This window comes from Artibeus jamaicensis, unplaced genomic scaffold (assembly GCF_021234435.1).
Source record: "Artibeus jamaicensis isolate MK-2021 breed Jamaican fruit bat unplaced genomic scaffold, CSHL_Jam_final contig_1015, whole genome shotgun sequence".
In the NCBI taxonomy this organism is placed as follows: domain Eukaryota; kingdom Metazoa; phylum Chordata; class Mammalia; order Chiroptera; family Phyllostomidae; genus Artibeus; species Artibeus jamaicensis.
Window position 1 is genome coordinate 7,273,564 of NW_026521194.1, and position 25,005 is coordinate 7,298,568.

Genomic DNA, 25,005 nt, shown 5'->3' on the forward strand with positions numbered 1-25,005 from the left:
GCACACAAATGTGCGACCTCCCAGTCTGACAGCTGCCACCTCACCTGCCCAGTTTGCTGCCTTGCTGCACATCCTCTTCACCTTGGCTGCTCTTCTCTACCCCTCCTACCGGTCTGGATGAATGTTTCTTCTTTAACTCCTTGGTTGTCAGATTTCCATACAGTTTGTCTTTCTGGCGGTTTTGGTTGTTTTTTGTTTTTACATTTGTTGTCCTTTTTTTTTTTTTGGTTGTGCGAGAAAGCAAAGCGTATCTACCTATTCCTCCATCTTGGCCTGAAGTCTGAGATAGAACATTTCAAGGTTAATCTACAGTTCTATCATTCTCTGATCTTATGAATTCATTCTATTTTTGGTTAACATTTCTTAGAAAAAAATGTCCCCAGAAAAATAATTTTGCACACCAGAATTTTTCAAGTAAAGCACAATTAAGCTGTCATCAATTGCCATATTGGTGACTTAAAAGGCAAAAGTGATGAAATAAGGGGAAACATATGGCATTGACTTATCTTTCTTTTGGTATCTTAGGAGTAGATATTTTCTATCATTCTCTATTATCTGCCCACTTTTGTCCACATGATAAATGCAGATGGATCTTGGGCATGTCTGATGTGTGGGCCTGTTAAGAGATGCTACACCCAATAAAATGATCTTTGATTCAGTTGGTCTTGCAAAGAACACTCAGGAAGGTCTTCAGATTGTTTGTTTGTTTGCTTGCTTGTTTTACCATGAGCTGGCACACAGGCAGGTTGAGTCCTAATATTATTAGCAAAGACATGAGAATACAATTGCATCCCAACAATAAAAAAAAAAGGTACTTCTCATCGATGCAAGAACTCTAACTTCATGCAGGTGGTATTAGAAGCTGCTATATGTTTATAGAGACCTAGGAACCTGGGAAGACTTCATCTGAAAGCACATCTTGTTGTCTCCTGCTTCTGTAATGACCTTCAGTTTCCCTACCTCTCACCACTAAGGAAACATTGTATTCTATAATTGAGTCTATGGGCCTCTTACTATTAATCACACCATTGTCCCAGAGATACTGTCGTGCAGTTATACAGGAAATTGAACAAGAGCAGTTCGAAAGTCATTCATTTTTTGTAAAGTTTCTAGGTACTGAACCTAGAAATGGCTGGTAGGCAATTTTTCTGAGGCGACTTGTGTGGTTCCACTAGCATCTGGGAACACCCTAAAAGGAATGAAAGGATCCACTCACACTAAGTGTCTAATGGGTCAATGAGAATACTTCTGCCTTGTCAGTGAGAGTAATTCTCTACTGACTTGAGTTTTTTTTGGAACCTAACTACTCAAAAGAGTAGTCCACAGATCAGCAGCATCCACTGAAAACCAGCATCTGGGGTCCTATTTCCAAACTACTGACTCAGAATCTGAATTTTAACAAAGATCAATAAGTGGTTACTATGTATATTAATATTTAGGCAGCTATAACTGTTTTTAAAAGATTGCCCTTTTTGTCTTACAATTTACTTTCCATTCCTTCATTAAATAGAAAAATCATACTGGGTCAGCCAAATATTCACTTACAAATATCCATACCTGGAGTCATAGCTTCAGAATAATGCAGTAAAAGAGACAAATATACAATGATACGCCCCCATAATTACATGTGGTACCTCTAAAATTCTAGATATTCTTACCTTTGGAGCCACTACTATAATTAGTATAAGAATAACCAACTGTCAGAATTAAAATCTAAAATGTTCTCTTTAAAAACTATGTGAAACACAAGGCAATCAAACTAAATTAACTAAGTGGCACTGTTTAGACTGAAATAAAGCAATTCAACAAGATATCACTGCCACTCTCAGGCATGTGAAGGCTGGTCACAAGAGAAGACAAAATACAGAATACCATAAAGGACAAACACTATAGAAGACGAAAGCCACCAAAACTGCACATCTCAACATTCCAGGGACAGGAGGTAAAAATTCTGCAAGAGGGCCATCAAAAGTAACAGTGAGAAGAATTATGTCTGCTTCTGTCCTCAATCCTGGGACCCATGTGTTTTGGCAGAAGGAGAAACAGCATCCTTTCACTGATGCTATTTTCTAAGATAGAACCCCAGTGTGTTTTTTTGCATCAGTGGAAAATTAACTCAATCTTTAGTCATTCTACCATTTTAACATACCAGTTGCTTCTGAGTGGTAGAGAATGTAATGAATCTTTGACGGTAGAGCTAATTTCCTCAATTCCCTATCACAATGGACCTTACTCCACAGGTGACAAGGCCCATGAGGATGAGTGTCTATATTCCAATTATACCTTTGACAACTGGAGAAATAACTACAGGAGGATTCTTTGACCCATTTGTCCCAATTGTGAGAAAGACTTGGGCCAAAACTTGACTTATTGCTTGAGATCACAAGCTCCTGATTGACTGGTAGACCATAGAATTGTTGTGGATCCTCAGAAATTCATATCAGTTAAAAGATTGACTGTTAATCCTCCATTTTCTGAGTATTTTCCTTTTTCCAATATTTTTCTCTTCCTATCATCTTTCCCATAGTCCCTCCTGCAAGTGGAGGTGATAGGTGTGTATTTGAAAACAATAATACAGATTAACCAAACTTTCTGGTCTCCTATATTTTTCTTTATAATATTCATCATTATCTTAAATTAAATTATATGTTTATTTGGTTATCTGTTATCTTCTATTTTCCTGAATAATTAATATAATATAATATAATATAATATTGAATGTTTTATTATCACTGTGCCCCCAGCACTTAGAACAGTGCCTGGCCCTTAATAAACACTTAATAAATACTTGTTATATGGAAGAACATTTCTGGAAGGTGGTTTGACAATGAATACCAAAAGCTTTAAAAATGTTGAAAGCTCATTGTTTAGAAATTTAAACTCTGGATATTTATTCTTAGAAAATACTTAGATTTGAATAAAATTTAATATTTAAAGAACTCTCTTTTGACCCAGCAATACTACTGTCAGGGTTATACCCTAAGGATCCTGAAACACCAATTCAAAAGAACCTATGCACCCCAATGTTCATAGCAGCACAATTTATAATAGCCAAGTACTGGAAGCAACCTAGGTGCCCAACAGTAAATGAGTGGATTAAAAAAACTATGGTACATTTACGCAATGGAATTCAATGCAGCAGAAAGAAAGAAGGAGCCCCTACCCTTTGCAACAGCATGGATGGAACTGGAAAGCATTATGCTGAGTGAAATAAGCTAGGCAGTAAAAGAAAAATACCATATGATCTCACCTGCAAGTGAAGCCTAATCAACAAAACAAACAAGCAAGCAAAATACAACCAGAGACACTGAACTAAAGAACAATCTGACAGTTACCAGAGAGGAGAGGGGAGAGGGATAACAGGGGAAGGGCTATCAAGGAACATGTATAAAGGACACATGGACAAAGCCAAAGGGGGTAGTAGGTTGGAAGGTGAGAGGCAGGGATGAATGGGGCTGGGGGTGTGGTAGTATAAAAATGGAGATAACTGTACTTGAACAATAATAAAAAATATTTATATAAAGATAAAAAATAAAGAACTGTTCATTTATATCATAAAATTTGAAAAATGAAATAAATTAAATATACATTGGAGATTATTCACCCATTCATTCAACAAATACTTATGAGTGCTCACTAAGTACCAGGCGCTATAATTAATAAGACTAATATGATTCCTCAAGGAACACAAAGAAGTAGATGTCAAGGGACAATTTTACTTTTTATTTTTTTAATAAAGGAAATAACTAAATGTCAGCTTATAGATGCTCCACTAATAATAGAAATAATAATGAGGATACTTTACATTTGCATAATCCTTCTAACTTTTCAAAGTAACTCTCCAGCTATTATATTTCTTAAAATTAGGTCATATTAAACCGCACTTGAACTTTATTATTAGATATCTTCTGAGAAGAGAGTTGAGAAATTGTTGGCCTTTTTACATTAATTATGGACATATAAGATGAATTAATCAAATTCTGCTGCATTTGCTATTAGTGTCAGTTGTGTGGGGGGGAAAGCCACTCTCTGCAGGGTTTAGAGTAGGATGCAGTGGAGAGGATTATGCAAAAACAAAAGTTCTTAAAATGATTGTAGTTTTAAATAAACCCTAAACTCACTGTCCTGATGAAGCACATTAATAGTCCTAAGAGTCCTACCATTTTGCAGAATCAAGTTAATAAGCTGAAGATTTACAGTGCAGTTTCAGAGCTCTTCACTTGTATGGGTTCCATCCAAGGCTCTGGAAGGGGATTTAACAAGATATTCAGTGGCCATATATATTTTTTAAATTGACCAAAAACAATTTTTTTTACCTCAATCAGCTAAATGGACATCTCCTTCCATCAAATTTACCCTGCTTTGCATTTTTATTTTGTCAGGTTGTGCTAAAGTAGCCACAGTCAGGTTACCCATAGGATATGCAGGGTCCTGGGCAAATATTTCTGTCTGGTCTTTGTCTATATAAACAATTTTATTTTGAAAATATTTTAGAAAATGTATGGGTCTATGTGAGATACAGTTAGAACAGCTAGAACAAGAGCTGGTGAGCGCTCATACACAGGCCCGCACCCATAACTCAAGCCTGTTGGTTAACAGTGAGCTGCAAACTCATTCCGTGTCTGACATAATTAAGAGTCACCCAAAATCAGTGTGTTGTCACTATTCTGGTAGTCCAGTATAGCAAAATGTCATGACAGAAATGCCATACAGGCAGTGAGTGCAACCCACTCACCAGGCCACGCTACACCTGAGTGCCACTGATCACTGGGGCATCTCGTCAACCCCATACATGAAATCACAGGTCAGAAAAAATACTAAGGTTGAAATGAGGACCAGAGGCCTTGCGAGCCCATGTCCAGTGTCAGGATGCTTTATCCAGATGCTGCTGCCAGTTCCAGAGAATCTCAGGAACCAGAGAAAATCTTAGACAATTTTTCAGAAGGCACCCCAAAGCATATAACCTCCTAAGGGTAGCATCTAGGGTGGCAGACATGCGTACTGGAGTTTAAGCATAATGCAAGCCATAGGCATTTTTAATATAAAGTTCAAGGGATGTTGACTTACAAGATACATTTAGTTAAAGTTTTGTGAAATATATTTATTTGGTTTGCCATTGTCCCCACACGTAATTAAATTATTGCTAGCCATCCCAATGCAAGAATGGCTTTCAGGAATAGTCCTACCACCCAGCATTGTATTACAAAGGTGCAGGGCCATAGGTCATGTCATAATAAAACAGAAAAACGTGGGTAGTGGGTAGTGACAAGAAGCAAGGTTTCCTAGTAGGGAACCACAAGCTAGTCTGGGGAGGTATTTTTTCAATCATAACATCTCACATATGAAAGGGATAGGATAGAAGTTTCCCCAAATTTAGCAGTTTTAATCATTTACATAAAATTACCAATAACAAGGTGTGAGACTAAAGAACTTTTAACCCATTAATAATACTAAACACACTAAGAGAAAAAATTATCTTTTTATCTTTCTATACAAAAAATATTACAAAGCCTTACATAATTAAATGCCCAAAGAGTATACAATCTAAAATATATGAAAAATAGTATAGCCTATGTTAGTCAACCTATTAGTAGAACTATCATGTTTCTGGATTTTGAGATTTTTATGGCAGACAACTTTAAATTTGTAAGTCTCTGTGATTTCATTTCTCATTCTAAACAAATATTTACCTTTATATGTAATTTTTTTCATAGACCATCAAAATTATATAAGGTTCTGGGCTCACAAAACCTAGATCTATTCCTCTTTTTAGGGCTACGTTCTACATAATTCAAAATACCTGACCTGTCAATTGAAATTCATCACTGGCCATAAAAAAAGACATGTAGATTTATGAGTTCCTCTGTGCAGGAACTATGGTATTTACTCCCCAAAAGAAGCCATTCACACTTAGAATCAAATACATATTCTTATCAAATGAGACATTCACCAGATGTAAACACACACACACAAATAATCTCTTAACCTCTTCATTCTGAGTGTTAGGAGATGGAATCATAGCATGTCTGGCAAAGTTCCTATTCCTGAAAATTCATTTAATTCCTAAGCAAGGTTGACATTAATTTCATCTTTGTTTTTCTACCAGCTCCTACTTTCATGGAATTGTCTTGGGAGACGTTCCTAAAGCATTGAGGACTGCGGCGGCCAGCTGTGCCGGGCTGGGCTAAGGGCCAAGGTGCAAATATGCGCCAGGTCACCAGGTCAGCAGATCCTGGCGGGGTTCTGCTCAGGCTGCATCCTCTGAGGGGCAGTTCTCCACTTCATCGCTGGGGAACCTGACTCCCACAGCTACGTAGGCTGTATGTGACCCAAAACATACCGCGGTGGAATTTGAGCACTTGCATTTAGGGTGGTCACTTCCAACGCAGCAGATGGAAGAGAAGAGCAGGATACCAGTGGGGGATATTAGAAAGCTGGAACATGTTAGGGCTAATCTTACATAATCTGATTTTAAAGCACTTTCCACAGGATAAGGCAGGAGTAAAATAAGGTACGTCCTGTTATAGTCAATACAAAAAGAATGAGCTACAACCAGCAACTTAGTCTAGATTTAGCTTCCATAGCTAACTTAGTCTCTGAATTTGTGTTGGCCAGAGTAACAAACGTGAACTGTACTAACCAAAACAAAACCTCAGTGGCTTAACAAAATAGAAGTTTACTTCTAACCTTTACAAAGTGCAGTATGAACACTTGTGTGTCAATCCTCCAAATAGTGACCCAGAAACCCAGGCTGCTCTAATCCTGGGACGGCCGTCTTCTTGCCCTGGTGGCATACACCTGGCAGGTGGGAGGGTTGAGAAAAATGGACTCTCTGTATATGCCAGGACTGCAGATGGTGTATGTCACTTCTGCCCAGAATGCACTGGCCAGAACCCAAACATGTAGATCCACTTAGCTTGAGGAGAGACTGGGAAATATCACTTAACTATGTGCAAAAGAAGGACAGGAAACAGATTCGATGCCACTGGCGGTGTCAACATGAACCAGCTGAACCCTGAGTTTTGATGTCAGTTCACACACCAACAACCGCATTTGCATGCTGGGAAAACCTTAAGCACCCCCGCTGTCACGTATCCCTGACAATTATTTATTTAATTACATGCTTAAATTAATACAGAAAGGTTTATCATTTGATTTGTATGATTCTTCATGTGTTTAAGTAAAGCAACTGAACATCTGTTTTCTCCTATTTGGTTTTAGGTTATTTGCTACATGGATGAAAGCTGGTAGAGTAAATATTCAAAATTCAGAAATGTTCTCTCTTTTATCAATCTACCCTCTCTCCCGGGCCTCCTGGTTAACTCGGTTGGCGGCCTCTGGCCCCTGTCATATTTATTTCAGTCCAACCTCCTTCCCTCAGGAGTTTTGCAAGGCACTTGCAGTTAATTTGATAAACTAATTGGAATTGAAGACTTAGGTTGGTTAATAATGGCTTCAGATATCATCGCCTCCCTGATCTGATTTGCATTTTAACCAGCATTTTTTCAGTGTTTTCATCGATGCTGCTTCATTGTGAGCATTTCCTCAATTATGTCTCAGTGAGGAGCAGCCTCAAGAGATGTTGGCGCAGGTGGTAAATGGGTAAAATCTCCATCAGCCACGTGTAGGCCCCTCACTTGGCTGTGCGCTATAGCTCTTTTTGGAGATTCCCAATGTACATGAGGCTATTACAGGTCCTGGGAAATCCTGCAGTAAAGATTTTAGCTCTCTTTGTTTATCCCAGTTTTCCCAAAATTCTTCAACCATGGAAGTTCTCTTTTAATTGCTTTCTGGTTTTAGGTGTTATTGTTTATTTTTGTTCTTGTATTACTTGTACACAAATCATGAAAAATCTCTAATGGAGGAAATTTAAAGCCCCACAGAGGGCCATCAGGGCAATAGGTAAGGCAGGGGATTGTTCTCATGAGGCACCCTCACTCTGTTTGTGGGGCGGGACTGCTTTCAGCTCCTCGTCCCCTTCACGGCCCGATCCCACATGTCTGTTGAGCTCCCAATTCTGTGTTTTATCAATCAAAATTAACATACTCCCAGTGATAGATTAAAAAAATAAATATGAATCCAAACAAGCAGTCCCCTCCCGGGAATTCCAATCCCTCTTCTAAACTAAAGAAAATTCACAGTCAGTATCACTGTTTTCTTTAGTCTTTTCCATGTAAAAGAAAATCTAAATCATATTTTAAATTTTCCCACTTTGGGCTTTGCACTTAAAAGAGAAGTGAAGAACTTTGTCCTCTCAGAGGGAAGGACTTTTAGGAAAAAAATAATAAACCAAATAAATCCAATAAGCCCCCTGCCAGCAGTCCCCCTTCTTGTCTAGTTTTTACCCGCTGGGGGAAAAAAAATAAACTTTCCACTTGACTTTCCCTTGCTGACAGTCTCTTCTAACTGCATCACAAATGGAACTTTAAAATAAATAAATGGACAGAACCAGCTGCTATGGGATGGGAAATGCAGGGATATGTGAGTAGAACGTTTTGAGAAAGAAAATTTCAGCGTTAACCGATCTGAAAACATCTAAGTCAGTGTTTTTGACACGGCCCTAAAATAAATGGAGAAATAAGGCGCAGTCTTCAAGCCACAGTGAGTGATGACCACATCAAAATAAAACTTAAAACTTTATTTAGATGATTTGCCAAAACCAGAGAGTGAAAAGAAATGTAGGATAAACCTGCACAACTCCCCCATTTCCCTTTCTTACTAAAAATCTGTAAAAATTAATTACCAGGAATGCAAAAGGCAGCTCCAAACTGGTTGTGGGAGTCATTGAAATGACTGTCAAGGTCACCTGTGTCCTGAGGAATGGCAGCTTCTCCTCTACAGGCACTTCTCACTGACCAAACATGGTGCCTCCAGCCGCATGAGGTTTAAGCACCATGCTAAGGGCCTGTCCCCATGCCTCTGTTTACTCAACGTCTTCGCATATATTCCCCTCTCCAAACAAACTATAAACACTTTGGCAACTGGGAGCAGTTTTTAAATTACTTTATACTTCTCACTGCCATAGAGTTCACAGAATTTCAACGAGGACAAGATATAGATTGTGGGTCACAGGTCATGACTTCTAGGTCTTTGTTATATCATGTATTAACCATGTAAGCTTAAGCAAATCACAACTTCTCTGAGCCTCGTTTTCTTCATCTGTGTAATGCTAAAATAGAAACCTTTAGTGCTTCCACCACAGACTTGCTGAAAGAACCAGGGTGGAGAGGTAGGCAGAGACAAGTGGCATGAAGGGACTTTGGGACCCCCTCCTCACTTCAACTTTATCCGCTCTGCTTTTATCTATATTATACGTTGAAATTCCAAATAAAGTTTTATTTAAATAAAGACCTGGTGCTTAGAAATACATGAAAAACATTAGTGGGTGAGAATGCTCTTGCTAAACTGAGAAGCAATGTAACCTATTTTTACAGTATTGTGTTGAGATGCAGTTATAATAAAGGAAATGTACACACTCAAGTGTGTACTCAGTGAATACATACACGCACACATTCACCGAGGCAAAGATAATAAGCATTTCCCTCCCCCGGAAATTTCCTGCACTCCATTCACTGAACAGTTCTCTTACAGTCACAGACACACCTACCGCGGGCAACCACTGCTGGGATTTCCATCACCATGGAATTCTTTTGCCTATTCTAGAGCGCCATACAAATGGGATCACACTGTATGTGCTTTTTTGTATCTGGCTTCTTTCTCTCAATGTAATACTCATGAGACACATCCAGGTTATGATATACAAAGATAATTTTTTCATTGCTGCATAGTTTTCCATCACATGAATATACCACCATTTACTTATCCATTCACATGTTGACAATCTTTAGAACTGCTTCCAATTTGGAGCTACTAAGAATAAAGTTGTTATCAATATTTGTGTTCAAGCCCATCTGTGGTCATCTATTTTCACTTCCCTTGGATACATACTGAGTGCAATCACTAGGCTGTAGTGTGAGTGCATGCTTAACATTACAAGAAACTGACACTCAATTTCTCCAACTGGTTGTAGCATTTTATATTGCTAACCAGCTCACCAGGAGACTTTCAGTTGTTCATTAGCATTGGTGGTATCAGTGTTTTTACTTTTAACAATTTTAATGGGTTCAAATTATCATATGTGGTTTTAAGCTGCACTTCCTTGGTGTTAAACACCTTTTCATATGCATATTCACTATTCCAATATCTTTTCTTGGAGTTTGTTCAAGTTTTTGCCCCTTGTTTTTAGTTGGGTGACTTGTCTTTTTATCATTGGTTTGTAGGCATTTTTAAGATAGCCCAAATAGAAACACTTTGTTAGCTATCTGTGCTGTGAATGTTTTCTCCTTGTCTGTGGCTTTTCACTTTTTAAGGACAGAATGTTTTTTATTTTTTACATTTATTTTTAAATTTTATTTTTTCATTGTAGTTTATATTCAATATTACTTTGTACTATTTTCAGGTATACAGCATAGTGGTTCAATAGTCACATACTTTACAAAGTGGTCATCTCATTTTAAAAATCTTTGCACATACAAGTTCCTTCAGGTATTTTTTCTCTATAAGCTTTCCAAATTTAGCTTTCACATTTAGAACTGTCCTGAAAAGTGTATATTTTTATTTGTTTCTCTCTTATTTGATCTTAAATAAGATGTCTGAGGTTGAGAAATACCACTTGAATGATTTAAGACTTAGAATCTTGCCATTAGATATCAATAAAGAGCATCGAAGTCTAATCTCATTTTGTTTGCCTACCTTGCAAGTTGTAAAAGAATTTGAGGTAGGATGCTTTTGACAGTGAAAAGAGGCACCGTGCATAATAATGCTAAGATTAAGAGGCATAAACCAGGACTGTTGCTGGCAAATTCAGACATACAGTCACTCTAGATTCAGTTCTCTTCACTCCATGTTAAAAGTCACCCTTAGATATCTTCCATGAATAGTGACTCAATTAACAATGGTCTACTTTTGTAGTTGTGCCTATGTTTATGCCACTCCTAAAAACCACTATTGAGGTATCTAAAACATTAGATGGAACTTGTCAGTCTCCTCTCTTAAGTCAGGGATGAAGGGCATCAGGTGTGGTTTAAAAATCAAACTTGAAACTTCTTTATTCTTGAAGACTGACTGTTGAGACTGAACAAAGAATTTTCAACCCCGGTGTTCCATGACTCCTTTGGGGAACTCTTCTAAAATGATATATTGTTACTGCTCTAGTTTGCATCACCATTTGGTTTAATTATTATTTGTAATTGGGAAATAATTAGATAAAACAATGATGTAAACCCCAGTGGGAAAAAAAAGACATCTCTTAAGAACTCTAATGTTTTCCGTCACTTGAAAGGAAGGGGATATGACTTACTGAAGGAAAAAACTAATTAGAAAAGCAGACACATCTTCTCTCTCTCCTCATATTTCAGGCATGCTGGCAAGTGCTCAAAAAGGATCAGAGAGTGGCCTATTTCTCAAGGACCCCAGGAGAGCATGATAATTTAAATCATCATCTCAGGAAAGCGCCTTGAGCACTTGTCTGTGCTGCTTTGTGATCTTCAGTCAGGAGAGAGTTTGGGTCTCCAGACTGGCACGGCCATGCAAAATATTGGCTGAAGGAAAGCTGAGGTCACACCCACACCTAAGTGAATCCAGACAAGTTAGGATGCCTGCCAAGAGAAACACATTTGAGCAAAGTGAGAAGACAGAAATGTTTAAAACAATGCTGTCCCCAGCAAAATGAAAACAAGGCTTTCATCCAGGGACACAAATCGGCTTTCAGAAAAGTCTGACAACACAAGGAGATGAGAGGGAAGTGATTAGATGTTCAGATGTGGAGGTAGTGCATCAAAACCCCAAGAAAATCTCTCTAAAACCCTCTGTCTGTAATTAGGTCACTTTATTTTCAAAAGTTGAATTAACAATAACAAAAAAATCAGGGAACATCTCTAGAAAAAACCATTTAGCAAAAAAAAATCAATTTTATAAAAATAGCATCACAATGATGGAATACTATTTTAAGTATCCCATTTTGAAAATGTAAATATTTATTAATAAATCACAATGAGGTCATTTGAAGATGACAAAGAGAAAGGCTTGAAAATAAATAACTAGGATTGCAAATATACTGAAAGACCCTTCCTACTTTCTCCCAATTTCAGTTAGTCTACTGCCCCCTCATAATTGGACAAAAAGTAAACCTGGCACTCCGAGACTCAAGTCTTGACTATAAACCAGAAAATTTGTTCACGGTCAGACTCTCTGCTACAGAGACCAGCCTCTCTGTAGCAGAAAGCTATAACATCAACTCATCTAAGCACAAATATTAATCTAAAATTAATGAGCTCTAAGTGCATCCCAATCCTGATCCTGAACAGCTGACCTTTCCTTTTCACTTTCTCCCCATCCCTTCACTTAAGTAAACAGTGACTCCCCAGACTGGTTCTAAGAGTAACAGAAACCCTTGGCTGTAGGATGTGTGGGCCACCTGGAACTATACTTTTCAAGTTATTCAAAAATGCCTACTGAATTACCACTAAAGAAAGGGTCCCCGTGCTTGGCAATATGACATGTAAATTGATGAGTATTGCTGATGAGATGAGTGATTGTGGGGAAAAGTATTTCTAAGGAGGCGTGATTTTAATTCAGTATTGGAGGATTCGGTAGGTGGTAAAGAAGAGAGAAAAAAGGATTGCACTCTTGGCAAAGGCTCTTAGTTGTGCATGCAAGCAACATGCACAGGGGAGGGAGAGAGCAGTCTAATCAGATCAGGGCAGTAGTGTGATGGGGAAATGGGAGTGGGAATGTTAAAAAAAAAAAAAAACATGGGATCCAGACTGTGTCCAAATCACAAAGTGCATAAGCTTTTCCTGAATGGTAACGACTCCTTAGAAAATCAAGTGATTGTCACATCATAATGATGTGACAGTTCCTGCCCTATAGAGATGCCTAGACAGAACATCCATTTTTGTGGACATTTTAAAGAAAAGAAGAGTGTACTGAGGGGGGGCGGGGAGACTAAAGTTATTGGAAGCTTTTTGTGAATGATAAATGGTCAAATCAAAAACTCTGGACTCGATTCTCCAAATTTATTCAGGTTGAATCAAACCAGGGTCATTTTGAACAAGGTGGATAAGTGTAAATCCATGCCTCTACTTGACATGATCTAATTGCCCTCTGTAGTGGTCAGTGTTTTGATTGATATAACTCTCACATCCACAATCCATTTCTATTCCCATCAGTATTATGCTGGAAGTTGGCTACAGAAAAAAAAATGCTTTGATTGGTAGAATTTGCCAATTTCCATGGTGTAAATACTTCTGCCATGGCTGATTTCAAGCTTCTGATATGAGGGATAGCATTGAAAGTAGAGTTAGAAACAGAGGCACAAAATCAACTCTTGCAAAATCTTCCCTAAGAGCCAGTTCTAGCACATCATTGTACCAACTCCCACTTTTTCCCATCTTTGAAATGGACCTATTTTATAACCTATCTTCCTAGATTCAGACTGCTTGAACATCCTAATTAACTCGCCTGTGCTCCTATCAGATGTTCTTAGTTTCTCCTTCTTTTCCCGGAAAACATCTATATTCTGGAAATGAGAAGGGCACATTGATCCATTCGCTCTCTCTTTACTGGTCATGAAAAGGATGGGAAATGAAAGATGAATCAATTTAAATCCATCTTCTCCTTCTAAAGTAACAGGGAAAAAGCCTTGCTCGGCTAAGGGTAGGTTAACATTATTAGGTCCAAAGCAGAAAACAGTGTGTTCTCTTTTCCATAAAACACAAGATGTAAAGAATTGACTCAGTCTCACTGGATAGAGCAATCTTGGTTGTAGGTCTTTGGATTTCATGACTTGTAATGCCTCTTTCCAGCCCCTTCTTGCCTGTAAGGTCTCTTTTGAGAAATCAGCTGATAGTCTGATAGGAACTCCTTTGTAGGTGACTGTCCCCTTATCTCTTGCTGCTTCTAGGATTCTCTCCTTCATTTGAATCTTGGCTAATATAATGATGATGTGCCTTGGTGTGTTTCTTCTTGGGTCCAACTTCTTTGGGACTCTCTGAGCTATAGATTGGGGGGGGGGCAAGAATAGTATGGGAAATATAGAATCTAAAGAACTTGAGACACATGATCATAAACTAAAGGGGGGGTAATGGTGGGACGGGGGGGTAGGGTGGAGGAGAATGAAGGGGGGAATAGAACAACTGTAATGGCATAATCAATAAAAAATAAATAAATTTTTTTTTAAAAAAGAATTTACTCAGTCTCTTTTTGGAAATTCTTTTATTGATAAAACTTCTATTTACATTTCTGATTATGCTCTTCAGTATAGATTATTTAAAAACAAATAATGCAATATTTTGGCTTTATTCCCCTCTTCAGTAATTATTTTGTAAATGGTGTCATGAATTCTTTCAAAATCAAGAGCAAAAATATTTTAAGAGCGTTTTGCTCTGTCTTTGTTTAAATATGGTTTAGTGTTTATTATCATAATTTTAATTGCTATTGCACCACCTCATGCAATGTATTTCTTACTTAGTGAGCTATTATTTGGCTTACTGTGCATTAATATCATTCAAGGTTATGCAATAACAATCAGAAATTATGATAATAAACATTGAATCACATTTCAACAAAATATGACAAACTCATGTGCAATTTTATAAATGTTTTCATTAACAAAAAATCTTATGTTTCAGTGACACTTTAACTACCAAGAAATTACCCAAGAAAATATGTAATTATTTCTAATAACTGACAGTGACTCTATAGGTAATACATTTTATATTAAAATAATTGCTAAAATTTGACCTTTTTCCAGACATATGGTTTAATTTATTGCATTCTGTTTTTCAAAAGAAAGAGTTAATAAAAATACCATCACTAGAGTACATAAGTAATTCCAGTTCAATTGAAGCGTGTTTTTGTGACCTCAAGACAGGTTTTTACATTATTTTTATTGTATTTTTCTATTACCATTATCCCCCTTATAACCTCCTCCACTTCTACCCAATGACCAGTATCAATGAAATTATCTTGATAAATTGAGGGTAACTATTTTGATTTCTCAATTTACTCCAAAGTACTATAACATTTCCTTTTCCAGAAAGGTCTTACCATCATCCCAAAACCTCAGGGACATTGCAGAGACTATTCCCCAAGTGGCTGTTCAAAAGATCAAAGTCTTTGCTTGTATGTGAACATTCATTAAAGAAAAAGAAAAGACTCCTCTCTCAAAATCCAAAGCCACTCTTGGGGAAAAAATCATTTGATCCCTTCTAGCTTTAAATTTTCAATACTTTATGGTTCTATAAAACATATTCATAACTTAGACACATTCTTTAAACAAAAGAAAAAAACCAGCAGTTCAAATGTGTCCATCTCCCTGCTTCCTGTTTTCTTACCTATTGGTCTGGTCTAGTGAGAGCCTTAACTCAAGAGCCAAATACACATCTTCCATGAACCTCTGCTTTGTCATTATTCTCCCACTGCTCCTTTTCTTCTCTCCGTCAGGACAACACACCTGCCAAATAAGCCTTTTCCATCACACCCTGTCCCTTTTGAAACTGACCAACACAGGGAATTTTTTTAAACCAACAACAACATAAAACCATGACCCACACAACAACACAGGAGCGATATAGTTGAATTTGAATAATAACCAACACAGATCTGCACAAAACAGAGAGGGACTGGGGTTTTTTATGGGCCCGGACATGGCAAGATACGGAGATCCTCTTGTATGTTTCTGTCCTCTTGACAAAATCACCTGAAGGGTCATTCTCCTTACTGAAATTTTAGGAGAATGCACAAAAGCCTAAAACCACAGTAATGAAAGCCTGACATTGCTGCCATGTGACTGGTAGGAAGATTAGCACAGGAGGCTACTCTGGGGACTCCGGCTGCCTAAAGATCTGGTAAGGTGCCTGAAGGGTGGTGGGAAGGAGCAGAGGACAGAGTAAGCCATGGGTCCCTGCTCCCTCAGATGTTGTCCAGCCAGAGCTGCTCTGAATTTATTTGCTGCATCTTCTGGGGTTTCTGGTTGGTTATAATTTGAAGATGGCCTTCTTTTCCTCTCAGTTTATAGGTCAGGAAATGGCATCTTTGTAGGTGCGACTGATTTGCCCTGAGTCAAGTATCTGCTCGAAGGCAGTGCCAGATCTAGGCTGCAGCCTAAGTGACTCTTAGTCCAGCGCCCCTTTTCCTAGAAAAGATGCACCAACCTGGACAGAAAAGTGCTCTGGTGTCTCTGAAGTCTACGAACTTCTCTCTATAGTTATAACCACATTTTCTTAGGGAGATAAACTCATCCATGGAGAGGTCTAGGGCAATGAGTATCACTAAACAAAAATACTGGCCTTGAATGCAGGACTCAGCTGAATGTAACACTCGGGAGCACGTCATGTATTCCTCTCTCTCTTCAACCAGGCTCCAGACCATTAGCCAGCCACGCCCTTGGGAGACTGTTCCTCCCTATATGTGATTTCTAGACACAGAGGAGGGCTTACTGCTGGTTATGCAGACCCTCACTGCCCAGAGCTCCAGCACACTCTTCACAGAGGCTTCAACAAGGATGGCAACCACGCCTTGCACCTTCACTTTACATTCAGGTCTGATCTTCTCCTGTGTACACTGGGTGGCTCTTTTTTCCTGTCCCATTTACTGCAGAATTCATCTTCTTTTACCTCTTGCTGATATAGAATATTTTTTTCAATGCAATGGGAAGCCTGAAAGGCGAATGCTTTTGGAGTAATTTTTCCTGTATTTGTTTTCCACTTGTCTCAATACATTTTAAGTTTGACAGCAAGAAAGAGCTTTCTGTTTTTCTGTGAGCCAGAGAGGGTCTCATCACTCAACAAATCCCACGAGCTTTTACATTCCCAGTGCTGTGTCCTTCTCCTGACCTTAAACTTTCTCACTGCCTGGAAAGAAAGCTTTTCGTGAGAACTCACAAAGCCCTACAACTGATTCTGACAATGACATAAGCAATGAACAGGGAAGATTATCGTCGAAGGAAACAGCAACTTCCTCATCAAAAATCATTGGTTTAACATAAAACCCAGGAGTTTACTGCAAGCTAACAGACTTGCTCCCCTACCTCCAAAAGATTATAACTCCTTAGGAACAATGAAGAACAGCAGCACTTACAGAACACAACGATTTTGCTTCTCCTTGCATTAGACGTCACCTTCTCTCACTTCTGGCATGAGCCTCAGCTGCCTTCAACCCAGCCTCTGGGAAAGCCCGTGAGCTACAGCAGAAACACTGTACCCCATCTGCTACCTCCGGTTGGAACTCAGCTGAAGGACCCTAAGAGGATCATGAAAGGAAGGGCATAGGGACCAGCACCAACCTGTCCTGAGCACCCAGTGAATGGCAAGCTTCTTCTGAGTTGCTGGCTGAGTGCAAGGTGCTATCTGTTAACTCACTAACAAACTTCAGGAAAGGTACTTAACCCACCAAGAACCATTTCCTGATTTTTTTTAAAACAGCACCAAAACTGCACCTCCCTGCCTAGAATTGTTGTGACATTTAAGTGAAATGAGAAGTGTCAAATCACTGACCCAGAGCTAGCCCGAGCTTGCTGCTGCTCAGTAAATGTCACCGGTTAATGTTATGTGACCTTTAACCCTCCTGACAATCCTGTGGCGCAAGTGTTATTCCCATTCCACAAATGAGCAAAATGAGGCCCAGACTGTAGCAGAGCTTGCACAAGACCACCTAAGCTTTGCTATTCATGGCACCCTCTCCCCCTTGTAGGTGGCAGCCTTGATAGACTCCCAATGATTTTCTGACATATGATGAGGCAAGTGATGGATTTGTGCGGAGATCTACCCTTCAGTTGTGGGGTCAAAGTCTACCCTTGTCAGGATGGAACAGCTCAATCCAAGCATTAAAAAAATAACCTTAATCCTGATAGGGAGAAGATCAAGTTTTTCCCCAAACCACCTACAATGGGCTTTGCCACCCATGAACTTGGTAGAGCAAACGCCCTCTTCTCCCTGCGAGATTTCAAAACCTCCCATAAAGGGAGTCACCAGGCTGTAGTTGTTTCTCATTTAATTTTCCACGTAGTGTGAACAGAGTCAAGGTTCAGGCCAGGTGCTTCAAACAACACTGAAGTTATTGTTCCAGATATTGTGGTTCAGGTATTTCAGTCAAGCAAAGATAGGCTGCAATATTTAAGTCCCAAGTTCATTGTAAACAAAGAAAATCCATCAAAAACAGAATCTCTCTAGAGAAATCCCTTTCAAGCTTTTATTACTGACTGAAAAGGATAAAAATCTTTCAGCTCGTTGATGCCTTGGTGTCTCCATACACATTTGCTCAGGTGGAGGCTTAGACGTCCTCTGAAGCAAGGCCATTGAAACAGTGGCTGTTAAATATGTGTGCAGGTCTCTGAGACCCTTCAGCATCCCCTGGCTTAGTGTCCAGACCCACTGCAACTCCAGAAAGAGGAAATGTTGTTAAAGGTCATTCTTAGACATCTGAGCTCTTGCCTAACAGATGGACATGTTAGCAACAGCTTATTTCATTTTAAAGCGCTGAGTTAGAAGGCCAGGGACTTGACTTCCTTCTAGTCTCATAAACTCAGCATGGAGTCTTGCATTAGTGGCCTTACCTGTCTGTGCCTCTCGTTAGCCATCTGGAAAGTGGGAATAGTAATTGTCCTTCTTATCTTTAGGGTTTGTGCTTGTCAGGTCAATCCAGAAAAAGTCTAGTCACTGTTAATATAACAAGAATGGTTTGTGTGACATCAATGTAACCTGGCAGCCAAGGAGAGGGGACTGGAATGTGCCTGCATGAACAATGAGGACTTCACTGTACTAGTCAGTAGGGGCGGCAGATGCCACTGAGTGAGCATGTGTGCTGTATGGTTGTGGCATCTCAAATGACTGAGCTAGTGGAGCAATGGATCTGCATCAGATTTTGTGATATCCTTAAATATTCCTCTGCAGAAACTACCTGGATGATTCAGAAGGCTTTCAGGGATGATGCAATGAATGCAGCACAAATAAAAGTGTGGCACAGCCCTGGCTGGTAGAGCTCAGTGGATTGAGCACCGGCCTGCGAACCAGAGGATCACGGTTTGATTCCCAGTCAGGGCACACGCCTGGGTTGCAGGCCAGGTCCCCAGTGGGGGGTACGTGAGAGGCAACCACACATTGATGTTTCTCTCTCTCTCCTTTCCTTCCCCTCTCTAAAAACGAATAAATATTTTTTTAAAGTGTGGCACAAAAGCTTCAAAGATGGGCAAGAATCTGTTGAAAGAGATCCATGTCCTGGTAGACCAACCCAAGGGTAGATCTAGGCATAACTAACTCCATCACCTGCCTGAAACAAGCAGAACACCTGAGAATAATGGAAATGGGCTGCAATCAATAAAGATCGTGACTGACACTGTGAGAGCTAGAAGCTGATCTGGGGGTTCCAAGAACTGCTGTGTCTGAGGTTTTGGTGCAGGATCTCGGCATGAAACGTGTCATGGAAAAATTTATTCTGTGGCTTCTGCTACCACAGCAGAAGGAACATTGTGCTGCAGTTGCTAATGACTTGATTCAAACCACTACCAATGAACCAGACTTCCTCAAGAAGGCCATAAGTTTGATTGGGACTGAGGAGCCATTGTCCTACGTACCAAGTTTCTTGTATCTTGTATCTTCTTCAATAAATGTTTCTATTTTTCATATTACATGGATGGCTACCTTCTGGACAAACCATTTTCTATATACACACACATACAGACATATGCAAGGAGAGAAATTTATTCAAAAATTGGCTCACACAATTGTGGAAGCTGGCAAGTCTAAAATCTGGAGGGCCAGCCGGCAGTCTGGAAATTCAGGTAGGAGTTGACGTTTCAGTCTTCAGACCAGATTCGCCAGGGAGCCAACTGGAAACTCAGGCGAGATTTCTGTGGTGCAGTGTTGCAGCAGAATTGCTTCTTCAGGAAACCTAAGTCATTGTTCTTCGACTGATTGGATGCGGCCCACCAATTAGGAGGAACATAGAAACACGTGGAATTTATTTATAAAAATTTTGGTACTTATTTTTACATGTTTAAACTTTAATTGCTTTCAAAGTACTCTCCATCTGATGCAATATACATATCGAGTTTTTTTCCACTGCTCAAAACAGTTTTTGAACTCATTGTGCTTCTGCTGTTTTTTTGTTTCACTTCTTTCATGTCAGCAAAATGTTTCACTTTGAGGACTTTTTTTATCCAGAGAAACAAACAAAAAAAAGGTCACAGGGTGAAATCAGGGGAATAGAGAGGGTGGGGCATAGGGGTCATGCGGTTTTTAGTCAAAAACTGCTGAACACTCATCATGGTGTGGGCAGGTGGGCTTGTAAATTATCTATCATGAAATGGACAAACCATTGAAAGAGTTTTAAAAAAATTCACTGAAGCTGAAGCAATCTTTCACAACAACATCAGCTGGTACATTGATACATTCATGTTCTTAGAACATTCATTTAGTGTGGGGAAGCCTGTACTACAAGGAGCCCACCCTCCAGAAGGAGCTACAAGGAGCTCCTCCAGTGGGCTACACGGAGCCCACCCTCCAGAAGGAGCTACAAGGAGCTCCTCCAGTGGGCTACAAGGAGCCCACCCTCCAGAAGATAATTCTATTTTGTTTTGGGTCTCCCCCTTGTATTCTGCTTTACTTAAAGGTCAACTAATTGTAAATTAATCATGTCCACAAATACCTTCACAGTAACATCGAGACTAGTGTTTGACCAAACAACTGGGAACCATACGTCATCAAGTGGACACATAAAATCACAGACTATCTTAAAGCTCACATTAGATGAGGTCAGACCTGGGAAAGGAATTTCAGAGGCATGAAGAGCTACACAGATCTTAGTATCTTAATAACCATTGTGTTACTTGAGGCTTTGAGGAAGCTGGACATGAATAAAACAAAAGGCCTGCCTTCGAATTGCTCAGCATCTAATCGAGATGCCAAGATTAAGAGCACAGGGTGTAAAATGTTACTAGTTTGCCCACAGAAGTGCTGAAGGAGCAGTGCAGAGACACAGGAACCTGTGGGTCAGACAGGTGGCTTAAGGGCCAAAGCATCTCCAATGGACTCTTAAAAAAAACCAAAAAGACACTTCTACAGAAAGGCCTTTCCAGTCACTCACTCTAACCTCATCCAAGGTATGTTCCTTTTGTCACTCTCTTCTCACGACACCGCCCTTGTTTTTCTTTGTGACTCATTGCAATATGCACTGGAGTCTTGAAGAACTAATTCAATTGTCATAGAAAAGTTTCCACATCTGGATTTGTCTGCTCATTTCCTTTTGATGTCAATTAACTTGTTCTTCCAGCTCCTGTATAGCCTAGAAACTATGTAGAAGTTAGGTGTAAAGACTCGATTAGATGCAGGTAAATGCGCTTTCTGAGAACGACCGACAGGCAATGCTTCTCACGGCACCTTGCACCCTATCAGGAGGCACACACATCAGCTTGCCCATCATTCGGGTGCCAGGATTAACCTCATGATCAAAACAAGGACCAGCTGACTGTCTGATACGTATTGGTGCATTTTTCCTTCCTATGAGCAGGATCTTATTCAAGCAAATTTTTGAAAATCTATTTATAATTGAGATCCAGGTTAAATTTCTTTCCCTAGAACTTAATACTACTTTAGTCAAAAAGCTTAGTTTATTTGTAGAATTTCTTTATTCCTTTCCTTTTGGCAGGGGTGGAGGGATTGCATGGGGGAGGTCATCAATTACCTTTGTAGAAAGTGTTGCTGAGCTTAAACTCCAGGCTTCATGAATTTCAAAATAAAAGCGCCCCCAACATATGTTTTAAAAGACGGCATTTTGTACAAACCTTTGACTATAGCATTTTTCACTCAGCACTAATTACATATATCAACTTTTCATCCTTCCTGTAAACTGATAGTATTTATTAAGAAAAGACACAATTAATCTTCATGATTCACGGTTTCTCCTGCACAGAACTAAAGCATCTACAGGGTTGATTTTTTTTCCCTAATGGGGCTGTGTATTCGGGTTGAATCAGCACTGCTCAAGTCAGAGTACCTCTGGAGGGAGGGTGGCAGTGTGCTGGGGGTACTCACTAAACACGGGGCCTCTTTCCTAAGCATCAGTTGTTTTCTTGATGATAAGGGATTTAAAACATCTGTGTATACCAATAGGGATTCATATACATTACAGAATAAAACGAAAATTTCACTTGAACTTAAAGAACAAACATAAGGAACGCCACCAGTCAGCGCACCCTCTCCTCCTGACCTCCCACCCCCACAGCCCACAGGTGGTCACTGTCCTCCGCTCTTTGAAGTCCTGGATTAATTGAAACACCTGCCTAACTTGCCAGCAAAATTTCACCCGCAAAAGCAAACTTCTTCTGGAAAACTTACCTAAGATGTCTAACAGCCAATCTCACCAACCCCGCCCTCCAGCATACAAGTAAGTATGGAAATTGGAGGCTGGGTTCGGGGGAACCCACCCACAATTAAAGAAACAACTCAGTGAATGCCAGTGACCTGTTTGTGCACACACGCTCCATGTCTTTATCCTCCTCTCTCCTACACCCCATATTTTCCCTGACAAACACAGAGAGCTTACTGAGCATGATTCAGTTCCCACCAACCTTACAAAATAGGCACTAATAGTATCACCACGTTACAGGTGAGGAGAGTGAGGCACCAAAAGGTGACTTGCCTGATGCAGGTAGGGACCGTCAGAGCCAGGATTTTAAGTCAGGCATCGTTGCAATTTAACAATAGCACCTGGCCCCGGACTTTGCCCTTAAGAACTCAAATAATGCGTTTGATAACATAGCAAGAAAATTTTGAGTCATCTTTGATTATTCCTTCAACCTTATATTCAAGCAACCAACAAGTTCATCAATGCCTTAAATCGTTTTACTTTCTTTAGAAAAATAATATTTGTGTTATCATGAAAAGAGTTTTGATCTCATAGACTCCATGAAAAGGTTGGGAAAACCCCCAGCGGGTCCCTGGCCCACACTCTGTGAACCACTGCTTGTGATATTCCTTCTTTTTAAAGTGTTCTCCCCCTTTAATTTCTTTTTATGCAGACTTCACCCATCCATCAATGGTCAAAGTGCCACTTTTTTTTTACCTTCTTCCATGACTAGTAAAGATGCCTTCCTCTTTTGCAGTTCTGTAGGACTTTGTACCACGACTTACATTTAAAATACTCAATCACTTGGGGAACAATCATTGAGTGACTTCTATAAATGTGAACGGTGTCTACCCTTTCTCTATGGCCCTTCCCCTACCCACTCTTGCTACACATTACGATTTATGCCCAGCCTGTCCTCAAGCTGACAACCGAAGCAATCCATTAGTGGTAGAACTCGAGGGACACTGGTATGCTACTGGTAAGGAGATTATTTTTAGACTTAGAGAACCTTTCAAAGTCCACCACAGAAACCATTTGATTCTGCATTTAAGACCTCCACTCTACTTAAACCATACCAAAACAGATGCAATTTTCTTTAATAAGCAGAAAACTAAGACCAATTCATAAGATAAATGTTTATAAGCATAAATTGAATCGCTTTAGCCCTTGTCCAATATACCATGAATATGCAATTTGGCAAACACATATTATAGCAGTTGCTGAAGAGTTTGAATCCCAGATTAAGTGGGATGACCCTCTAGCCCCATGATTCTGTCATACTAAGCTTCAAATGAGCAGTAAGTATTTCAGGAAGGAGACCCAAGTGTGGCACCTCTCTCTGTATGAATGACGTGTGGAACTTTATACACACCACTGGACATTTCCAGAACTCAGTTCCTGGATCTCAGGCTCCCCACTAGACTAGAATCCCACTAAAGCTAAAACCATGCCTTTTAATCTCTGCTCACCGCAGTTCTGACACAGAGTTGAGTGCTCCATAATTTTCTGTTGGACGAATGGCTCCATGGGGAAGAATCACACTAGATAAACTCCAAAGTCCTCCTCAGCAGGGAGAGTATACGGCACAGGGTCCACGTGGTGCACCACCCATTAAATATTTGATACACACACGAATGAGCAATAGAACAGTTATCATCTCTGATTCTACTGTGAGAAAGATACTGCCCTGAGGTCCACAGTATCCAAGTAACAACTGAGATGTGATCCCTGCCCTGCAAGAACCCAAAATTTAACCCAGTATTAGCTGGTAGGACAGCCATAGAGCAAACAAAACACAGAAATTCATGACTCTTTATCTGACCTGGGACACCAAGATACTTGAAATTCCACCTCTGACTGGCAAAATCACTTGTATTTCTGCTCCTCATAGACCCGTAACTAAAGGCAAGGGCTAATGGGATGTCAAAGCAGTGTCATAGCAGCCCCTTAACTGATTTAAAGGTGCTTCAGTGACCATTCAAGGCAAAATGATGTTCTCACTGATGGGAGGTATAGAATGTACAGTGTGCATCTCATCAGGGAAAAAAATTATTTGGTCTCCTCCACAAAGCACTAATGTTCTCAATAGCGCTGACGGTGCTGTTTTCAGAAGTAGCCAGCATGCCCTCCGCACCGTTACAGAGTCAGAGGAAATGTTGCCTCCCCGGTGTCAGATTTCCTCCCTGTAATAGAAGGATGTGAGGGACAGCATTTCAAACACAGTCACAGAGGAGAAAGGAGGCTGACAAGTAAGATGGATGAATGAGAGGAAAAACATGTGTTGAGAAGGAAGCTGTCAAGGGTAGATCCCGTTTGTGCATCAGAAGTGTCCTAATTAAAAATGCCCATCATAAGAGGCTTCGGGGAGGAAAGAAAAGAAGGAAGCTCACGTCTCTGCAAGACAAGAGATCTCAGCTGAGAGGCAGGACTCGGGGCTCCCCGGAACTGCAGGGTTTACAACGGCCGCATTCTGGCACCCGGGCATTAACTGCTTCTGTAACTCAATCCAGGAAATCTGCATCTTCATTAAGGATGCTTTTGCTTTTAAAGAATGTCACAAATTCAGCTGAAATATTGAAGGGGTGTCACTATCCAATTTGGGGT